Here is a 10,613-nt window from a genome sequence, read left to right on the forward strand (position 1 = left end):
TAAAACTAGTTTTAAAAACGTTTGTCTCTTTTAACTCTGCTGTTTGTTTGTTTGTTGTTAAGAGCAAAGCTGCACAAGGGGCATCAAGCTCTCTGTTCACTGTGGGGAACCCCGGATTTTAGCGTTGTAAGTCCGTAAACTTACCGCTGACCCACTGGTGAACTCTCTTAGTTTTGGCGTATTGTAGGTAGTCTGGTGCCACCAAAAATTGATCGGTTTTGAGTAAGGTATGTAGCTATTCTTTCCAAAGCAAAATATTCATACACTAGGATCATAAAGATATGTTCAGATTGGAGATTTAAAATTTTTAAAATGATATATTCCTTGTACTTAATGGCATTGGAAAACTAAGGAATATGGGGATCAACTTGGCTTATCAGGATCATCCAGAAAAAGGCCTGCAGAAAGTTAGACTCAAGCCGTGATAACCAAGGTATGACGTCTTGTAAGAGGTGATAATCCGCAAAGACAAAGATCAACGGCAAAAGCCGTCCGTGTTCCCCAAGTAACAATATGCAACGCAATAAAAAAGGATTTCCGTTTGGCAAAGTGACACAAGCTTCATGTACACAAGATGCTTCCACGACATATCCATTCAAACTTCGTATACCTCAAGCATATAAAGACAAACTGATGAAGTCGTCGGATGCAACGCCTACAGATTTCTATGCAATCGGACTGTTCAAACAGGCACTGGGAAACCATTTTCCTCGTACACTAGGTGGAGTGTGGAAAGCTATTGCAAGGGGTAGTGTTGTGCTTAAGACATGGCCTCTTTACGAAGGAGCCTTTTGAAGTTGAGTGCTAAACTACAATTCCGTGGCGTTGCAGCAATAGGTACTAAACCCTCATGTGGAGATGGGCTGCTTTGCAAGAGATAGAAAAGAGTTTCGTTACTGGTGTTACCAGTGGCTTTATAGCTGTATAATGTCCTATTGATTACCCATATTTTGCTTTTTCTACCTGTACTGTACGGTACTTTGTTTTCTAGTAGTCTCATTCTCTCTGAAATACCTTTCATCATTGCTACTTTCACCTTATTCGTGAAAAGGAAGAGGTCGATATCCTGCTAGTAAGTTTGTGCTCGATTTGATAAATGGGTTTCTTCTGCGAGTTTTTCGGTTTCCTCGTTTTGAACTTTATTCTGTAAGGTCTGGCACATATGTCTAGGTGAGTGTCTTACCATAAAGTTCCTTTGTTTTCTGCCACCAATTTGGGGACCAACCAATCTGTATATCTATGGTTCGTTGCTTTTAGTAATCTATAAGAGAGACTGTATTATGGTTTCTTGCTTCCTCCTTATGGTATTTGCAGAAATTTTGAATCTTCCACCAACCTTAGGTAGACTGTTGTTGCTCCACCAGACGATGAATGAATGCCAACCACCTATCATGTTATCTTTGGTGTAGCAACCATCTGTGGCTATGATGACAGGTGCTGTTCACCATGGTCTTTAAATAGGTGCTAACAGTATTTCTTTGCTTCATCCTCTTCCCAATAACTACATCTTTTGTCTAGACCGATTACCACAGATCCAAGTAGCACCAAGTATTTATTCCACATGAAAAAATGATCTGGTGTGTGCAATAGCACTTGTCCACCCATGACTATTTCCTGAATCACTTTTTACGCAATCCCTGTTGTTTTTTGTGCTGCAAAATTGTTGTAACGATACAATATCCCAATTTAAAATGGCATTTGCTCAATGGTGTAAATCACTGTCTTGACAATGCATGGCCTTAGTGAAGAATTTTGCTTGTAGGTTTTGTTAGTGTTGTGGAAAGCTGCTGAGGTTTATTGAATTATTTTGTCAGTCCTTCTACAGTGGGCATGTGCCAGAAGATTGAACGTTGTCTAATGTTAACTCTTCTTTACAAGGGAGGTGATAAAAAGTGTCCCTGTAATCATATGCCTATTAACTGTACATTAATGGCGGGAAAAGTTTTTGAACATCTAATAAAGGGTTTGGAAAGTAAAAATTATGTTGGTTAGACAGCATAGTTTCATTATGGGAACATCTTGCCTTACTAATCTTTTGACATTCTTTAAAGAGGTTACTGTTTATGTAGATAAGGCCACGGGGTGTAGATTTCGTATATTTGGATTTTTAGAAAGCATTTGACAAAGTGACATAAAAGCTTGTTTAAAATTATCTCCGTGGGTGTGGGGGGGATAGTTGGACTTATTGGACAAAAAATTGGATGTGACAACGTGGACTTTATGCTGTGAGTTTCAAAAATTGTTTTAATAATACGTACTCATCCTCTGTATTTCTGTGAAATGTGCAATATCCTGCACCAAGTATGTTTCCTTTCTTGTGTTTGTAACACAAATATTTACGGTTCTATAATTGTAACGCAATTAATATGTTATTTGTTTCAAAAATATTTATCATCCTGTATTTGTAACGCTCATATTCATCACTTCATTTTTATTAAAAAATTTTAATATTCGGTTTGCATCAAAGCCTTTAACATCCGTGTTTATTTATAAAATAATTAATATTTCGAATAGCAACTTAAACTTCATATTAGTTGTTTCATAAAACTCATAATAATGTGTATGTAGTCACGTGTTTGTGTTAAAATACTTCCAATTTTCTAAGCTTTTCGTAAAAAGTTTCGGAGTATCTTTGTTTTCCGAAAATCATACATTATAATATCAGTAAAGCAAACATTAAAATTTTTTCAATTAAAAAAGCATTTTAAAATCTCATCTCTAGACAAGAAACAAAGTAGATAACTTAATGATCAACCGTGTTAGTCCAAACGATACTAATATATAAGCTCTTCTTCAACGCTCTTCACTTTTATGTATTAGCTGTAAATTAGTTTTGAAGAGTCTGTAATTATTTACTGGTCTGAATTCATTTCTAACCATATCAATCTTGCCAACACAGTGTAAATTATGATTTGCTATTAATATTGAATAATCTGTTGAACGTGAACATTCTAATGTTTCATCAAATTGTGAATTAACAACAACTAATAAAAGATGTAATATGTTTTGGTATGATTTAAGAACTTGGATTTTTCTTATATGACTGTTGATTGCGTCGTGAATCAGCGTATACATGTTTATATATATGCATCAGTTTATTATTACTAATTACTATTGCGTCAGAGTAGGTTAGGATTCTCACATTTATATGAATTTTTCATACAATCATACATAAAATCTTATATATATGTAAATGTTAATTCGTAATTATGCTGAGTTGAATTCACGCATTCCACATGTGCTTTTTTTGTTGTACAAATTGTGATTACATTATTAATGTAACCAACTTTAATACTTCTTGCTGATTACTGATTATTTATTTTTCCAACTAACTATAAAAAATGTTTAAAATATTTTTACTTCTCTCTCATCCATTTATATACATTACCAATATATACATAATGTCGAACAACAATCTAGACGAACAGTAATCATTTTGGAACCCGAGTCATTCATATTTTTAAAAGTGTTAATTATATGGCTCCCAAACCCTGTCTTAAGCCAACCTGAGGTAACACCCTTATCCGTATATTGAAGGTTACGGTACGACCCAAAAAAAGCCCCCCAAACATCATTGTGTTAGAGCTTGGCATATATATCAATAAACAAGAGTTTAAAGCTGACGAAACAAACCTTCACGAGCTTCCAGACCTACATCGTAACTAACAGCTTTTTTCTTGAGAAGAAATGTACACATAAACTGAAATCTCATTCGATTACATGCCTTTCATTCTATTATGCAGTCCTAATGGTCTTATTGTCTATGGTCGGATGAAATATAGTCTTGGAAGCCCACTAATCAATTATAGTAGCCTGCGAGTTGGCGGTGCGTGATTTTGACTAGCTTCTTTCCCTGTAATCTCTCACTGCGCAAAATTTAATGCATAGAAAAAACAAATCAAAACATAACCTCAGCACAGCACCGAATATCGTCAAATATTTATTGCTTTGTAAGGTTAGTATCCTTTACACAGGCACCCACAAAACAAAGTATTATAAAATAAAATTTGAGTAATTTCAAATAAATTCAGACAGTTCATGTCTTTACTAATGCCGGAAATACCCTCGTAAAATTGTTTTGTTTCATACGTTGAATTATTGCAATCGGTCTTCTTTTCTTACCAACGTTTTCACTAAAGATTTTGGCGTTAACCCAAAAGTTTTGTATTTTTTCATTGCCGTTATCTAATGGACCATCGTAATCTCGCCTATTTAAAAAATATTGATCTTAGTTTTCCTCATGACGTTCTATATTTTAGACTCACGTCAGTATGTTTGCTAAAGATTATTATTATACAATCCAATAGAATATTGATAAATATTTTAAGTGTTTGTTGAAAACGTCTCACTTTTGGCTTTCATTTTTGTTGCTTTTGTTGATGTGAATAACCAGCATCAAAGATTGTGACCGTAGTCTAGAAGACGGCATTTCAGGCTGTGTAATTACTTGTCTTTGGTAGTAACTCTTAGGAAGAACGATTTTGACTTAGAAACAAAGTATGGTGTTTCTTAATGCTTAATAATGCATATTAACAAATATGTTTTCTTGACTACGGAACATGTACAATTACATATAGAATCACACAAACCGTTGTAAAACTTGACGCATTCTTCTCACACACCATCTTTCATCTATTTTTTTTTCTTACATTCGACTATGATATCATGATATTTCCTTACTTTACCATGCAGGTGTCTTCTTTCAGTATGAAGTAAAAAATTAAAGCATTGTGTCATGGGCTACGCACCATAATTCGAGCTCGTCAAACGATTTATAAACTTAACTTTATGGGATTCCATAAGTTTCTACAGTTGCTACAGAATAAATCAAAGTATTTTGAGCTGCATTACTATGTTTAATATACGTGTTCCTGGGCATTATGAAAAAAATTCCGTAAACCTCTCGTTTTTTGCATTACCAAATTATTTACCGTTACAATGAGCAGCAACATCCTCTTTATTCAAGTATAAAGACATGTTTTGTAAGGCTACTTACTGATCAGTCTACCTCGTTATTAGGAATCTAAATGTTATATGTATCATGTTTATTAACTGAAAATGATACAACCAAGAAAGTGTTCGTATTTAATAATCTCACACCAGGAATATTTCCTATTATACAACTGATTAAGATTAACAACATCTCTTCAGTGAGTTTCTGGCCACATATTGTCTGTATCGTACAGTACATTTGGTTCTAGATAGGTGATAATAGTAAATGTTACGTGTCACCTGTCTACACCATTATAAACAGTATCTTTCAGCAGATTTTGACATTTTTCTGGTTACCTTCTCTCGCTTGTGCTTAGCTTTATTCTTTATTTAAGCCGACTTTGTGTTAAGTCATCTTCTTAAAAAGCTATGACGATGGAATCAACTATTTCTCATTAGTTACTAAGTGAAAGCATTTAATTCCAGAGTTGTAACCAACTACAGTATACTTCTAGCATAGATGTTGACATGTATTGGTCTACCCTGTATTCGTGCAATAATCGTATGGTTTTAACATTTCTGTAGACATGTTACGGTCTACCATTCATTCATGAAGTAACTATATTATCAATCGACATGCTTATAACACATCTGTACACATATTTCACTCACCTACCTTTCATGCATTAAACACATTGTTAATTAGCGTGCATATTACATTATATATAGTCATGTTTTGATTTACCACCCATTCATACGGTAACTATACGATTAATTGGAATGCTTTCACACACATGTAGACGTGTTTCAGTCTACTCTCTATTAATGTAATAATCATATGGTTAGTTGGCATGTTTGTAACATATCTGTAGACATTTTTAATTTAGCACATATTCATGTAGTAACCATATAGCTTAATCTATTACCAACTGTAAATCTGTACATACATTATTGGCAGCTAGTTTCACAGTTACCTTCTACTGAAAAGCTATTTGGCAGCCCAAGTAGTTTTAGAACCTTCAAAACGTCATTTGCACATATAAATGTTTAATTTTTAACCAAGAAGGGGTTTATGGTTACATGCATCGAAATTCAAGTCTGAAAAATAGGTTAGTAGCATGAACACGCAGTGTTAACTTAACATTACACTGTCTTCAATCATACTTATTATAATTTATTCGTTTTGTTCAAACCACGTTTAACTACTATATTTTTGTGATATTTAAATTTTACCTTATCTGGTATAATCTTACAACAAGTCACATAACTGTTTTGCGTTTTGCCTCAGTATACTCTACGCCTCACAAAATTGACTGTTTTTTTACTGGTTATTTATCAAACAATGCATTAAACTGAGTTGACGAACTTAAACATGATGATGCACTATATGAAGTCTTGACTGTTTTAACATTACTTTTTATTGTGAGACATTCTGGCTATGGGCCATTTTATAAAAATGTGATCAAACTAGGTGTCTCTTTTGAGATGAGTTACTGTATCTGAACTTAGACTACAGTCAAAATATTGTATAATGAAATATTCTTAAGTGTGAGTAGAACAATAAGGTTCTATATTAAATTGATGTAAGCGCATTTTCTCCGTACAGTACAGAGATGGTAAGGCTCCATGTACCCCACAATCTTATTAACTTTAATAGTAACGTACTATAGTAGTCATTCACTGAATAAACTCATACATTATAAATAATATTTTTACGCTAAGAAAAAACACCCAACTTTTAAGTTTGAAATAACAATAGTACTATAAGATTGATATTCTGTAATAAAACAGAGGTCATGGGAACAAAAACTGCTGTGTTTATAGCTAAAATTGCCAAAAATAGAATCAAACGCGTCCACGTATTTCTATAATTTTCTATTTTTTATTTCATGTATTGAAGTTTCATTATCTAACATACAATCAATTTGCACCTGCTGCACGTGATGTAATTGTACATGATCTGAACTTATCGTTCCTAGTACGACATAGACAAAACAAAAAAAACACGCTATTTTAGTATTAAGTTTCTTAGTTTCATTACCTCTGGGAATATGTAGTTTGCTTTACAACCACCACCAGGAATTAACCACTGTCTTGTTGGACAAATATACCACAATGCATAGAAACCTAGCTGTTTTCATCCCCATGGTGACCGGGTGCTCTGGGCTTCTTGTTTACAGCATCTTCTGTTTACTCCCCAGGGTCCGCATCCAGACAGATATGGCGACTTGCCATTGTAACCATAGCAACAACATTAAATGCTGCTATTAAGTGTGGCGGTATGTTTACTTCTGAAAAAGGAGCAATTGACAATCTTCTCAGAATGTGTTGTCATGGCAACTACGAAAGATTTTTGCATCTTAAGCCAAGACACACACATAGACATAAAAAAGAAGGGAGATTCTGACAAGGTTAGTACAGCTATATTAAATGCGAGCTTAGACTGCTGTTGATGCTAAATATAGTGAGTGTAGCTGCGGCAGATTACTAGTAGTCATCGCCGTGAAGTCTAGCGAAGAAAATAATTTTATAATAACATGTAGGTGCAATGACTTATAAGGGATTATTCGGGTCAGTTTATATATAAAGATATCATACAAGTTTCATATACTTCATTAGAAGAAACTCATACTCGTTTTGTAACATTTGTATAAGGGCCACCTGCCATTTGGATACACATGTCATGTTAACAACACAACTATTTTGCTGTTTAACTAAAAGACTATTATGATCATAGTAATATATATATATATCAAGTATGAGTCTTCATCGTACTGTTAACAGTAAAATATAATAGGTGCACTTTCATGTTCTTCAAGTTGTTGTAACATGATATTTTCAATAAAAGAAAAACTTCAAGTTCAGTGCCTTTTGATAATATTTGATCTTTATATAATAATTATAATAAGGTTAGAAACTTCATCAACATTATCGTCCAGAAAGTTAATTATATGTGTAAATTGTTAGAATGAAAATGTAAGTTTTGCAAACTAACAAATTCATATACATATATGATGTTCATATTGTGTTCAGTGATTGCTGTCACAAGTTCAATTAATCAAACTTCAAATGGTATTTGTGCCTTTCCAATGGATATAGAAGTGTACGCATAATGTGAGTAACAGTATTTTTAACAAATTAGTATAATAAACACTTAATATTTTCGGGAAAACTTATTAACTTGAATAATCTCCTCAAGTGGCAATGACGTAATTAATACGGAATAAAATACTGTATAATTTGCAACTATTCGAGGTGGAATGTGTAACAAGGTCTCTGTACATCATTTCGAGGTGGAATGTGTAACAAGGCCTCTGTACATCATTTCGAGGTGGAATGTGTAACAAGGCCTCTATACATCATTTCGAGGTGGAATGTGTAACAAGGCCTCTATACATCATTTTGAGGTGGAATGTGTAACAAGACATCTATACATCATTTCGAGGTGGAATGTGTAACAAAGCCTCTATACATCATTTCGAGGTAGAATGTGTAACAAGGCCTCTATACATCATTTCGAGGTGGAATGTGTAACAAGGCCTCTATACATCATTTCGAGGTGGAATGTGTAACAAGGCCTCTATACATCATTTCGAGGTGGAATGTGTAACAAGGCCTCTGTACATCATTTCGAGGTGGAATGTGTAACAAGGCCTCTATACATCATTTCGAGGTGGAATGTGTAACAAGACATCTATACATCATTTCGAGGTGGAATGTGTAACAAGACATCTATACATCATATTTCGTGAGCTTTAAAGAACAATCCGATGAGAATACGAAAAACTGAAAGGAATTCAAATATAAGGCAAAGTACCAATAATTGTTGTGTAAAACCGTTGCCCTTGCACTCTATAGACATTTATATAAAAAAACTGTTATTAAAGCAGCGTAACTAATATATAGAATATCCATAACCTGCTCATCAAGTTATTATTTTTGAAAATCGCGTAAATAGTTCGTATTAGTTACTTTACAAGTAACTGCGCAAATCTATAATATAAACAAATCCTAAGAAATCAATCGTTCTTAAATATTGTTTTCTAAAACAATTCATTTGTTTGTTGTTAAGCACAAAGCAACACAATGGGCTGGCTATCTGTGCTGTGCCCATCACGGGTATCAAAATCCGGTTTTTAACGATATAAGTCCTTAAGCGTACCATTAAGCTACTTCAAGCTAAAAAAAAAGTGATGAAATATTCCATTATCTCTCCATATTATTTATACGTAGTTTTGTCTTATTTGTAGTGATTCTTATGTCAATAAGTCCGAATAATATTTCAATACAAAATAAAAGCACTCAGAGATATTGTTATGCTGCATATGAAATAATTACTGTAACAATTGTTAAGTCATAAAGGAATTAATTACGTGATTATAATTTAAAATAGAATATGAATACATAAATATTTTAACTAAATGGGAAATGGTGATCAGAATTATATACCACTTACTTCAATATAACCTTAAAATAAAAAGTACGGAATTTAATGCAACAGAAAATGAAAGGTGGAATTATATTATTCAAGGATTGTAAGATTGATAATACTATGTATCAATGTAGGAAGTGTTATATATACAATATCATGTGCCAGTACAAGAAGCATTCACATTTATAAGACAGAGTATCAATAGAAGAAATGTCATTTTAATAGAAATGTGCACCAATACACGAAGTATCATATTGATATAACTGACTATTAATGTGAAAAGCACAGGATTAATAAAACTAAGGACCAAGGTAAGAAGTGTTCGACTGATAAAACCGAGTACTAATAAAAAGACATATCTGAATGATGCAATGAGTTTCAATGCAAGAAGTGTCCGTCTGATGAATCTGAGTACCAACGCAAGTGATGTTGTTTTGATGAAACAAATTAGTAATGCAAGACATATAGGAACGAAACAAGTGAATACCCAATTTCGTACTGTTGAAACTGAGTATCAATATAAGAAATGTCGGACTGACAAAACTGAGTACCAATGTAATAAGTGCTAGAATTATAAAGAAAAGTCCAGTAGAAGAAGAATTATTTAGATCAAACCGAGTGCCAACGCGAGTTGTGTTATATAGGTAAAAACCAAGTGCCAGAACATGAAGTTTTCACACTCATAAAACTGACAACAATGCAAAATTTATTGTTGTTGTTGTTGAATTTCGCGCAAAGCTACACGAGGGTTTCTGGTGCTAGCCGTCCCTAATTTAGCAGTGAAAAACTAGAGGGAAGGCAGCTGATCATCACCGCCCACCGCCAACTCTTGGGCTACTCTCTTATCAACGAATAGTTGGATTGACCGTCACATTATAACGCCCCCACGACTGAAAGGGCGAGCATATTTGATGGGACGGGGATTCGAACTCGCGACCCGCAGATTGCGAGTCTACCGCCCTAATCACCTGGTTATGCCGGGCCGATGCAAGAAATGACTGACTGATTGAGTTATGTACCAATAAAAGAAAGGGCAGATCCATAAACCTGAGTAGCAATGCAAGAAGTGTTGGAATGATTAAAGTAAGTAATACAGTCAAAAAGTGGTGGGTAGATAAATTTGACTATCAATGCAAGAAGAGTTGGGTCCATAAAACTGTGTACAAATGCAAGATGTTTCGAAATGATAAAACTGAGTAGTTTGTTTTGTTTTTTTTGTTTTTGAATTTCGCGCAAAGCTACACGAGGG

At 33.9% G+C, this 10,613-nt stretch overlaps 1 protein-coding gene across 12 annotated transcripts in view; it reads right to left on the reverse strand.

The window, feature by feature from the left end:
• LOC106458029 (forkhead box protein P1-like) overlaps positions 1-10,613 on the reverse strand; it is a 255,864-nt gene that overhangs the window by 117,859 nt on the left and 127,392 nt on the right. For 6 of the 12 annotated variants that reach the window (XM_022384157.1, XM_022384150.1, XM_022384149.1 and 3 more), the window contains one exon: positions 6,974-7,223. The exons of the other annotated variants lie outside the window; for them this stretch is intronic. The gene's annotated coding sequence lies outside the window, so the exon portion shown is untranslated. The remainder of the gene's footprint in view (positions 1-6,973; positions 7,224-10,613) is intronic. 12 annotated transcript variants of the gene reach the window in all.

This window comes from Limulus polyphemus, unplaced genomic scaffold, assembly GCF_000517525.1.
Source record: "Limulus polyphemus unplaced genomic scaffold, Limulus_polyphemus-2.1.2 Scaffold406, whole genome shotgun sequence".
NCBI lineage: Eukaryota > Metazoa > Arthropoda > Merostomata > Xiphosura > Limulidae > Limulus > Limulus polyphemus.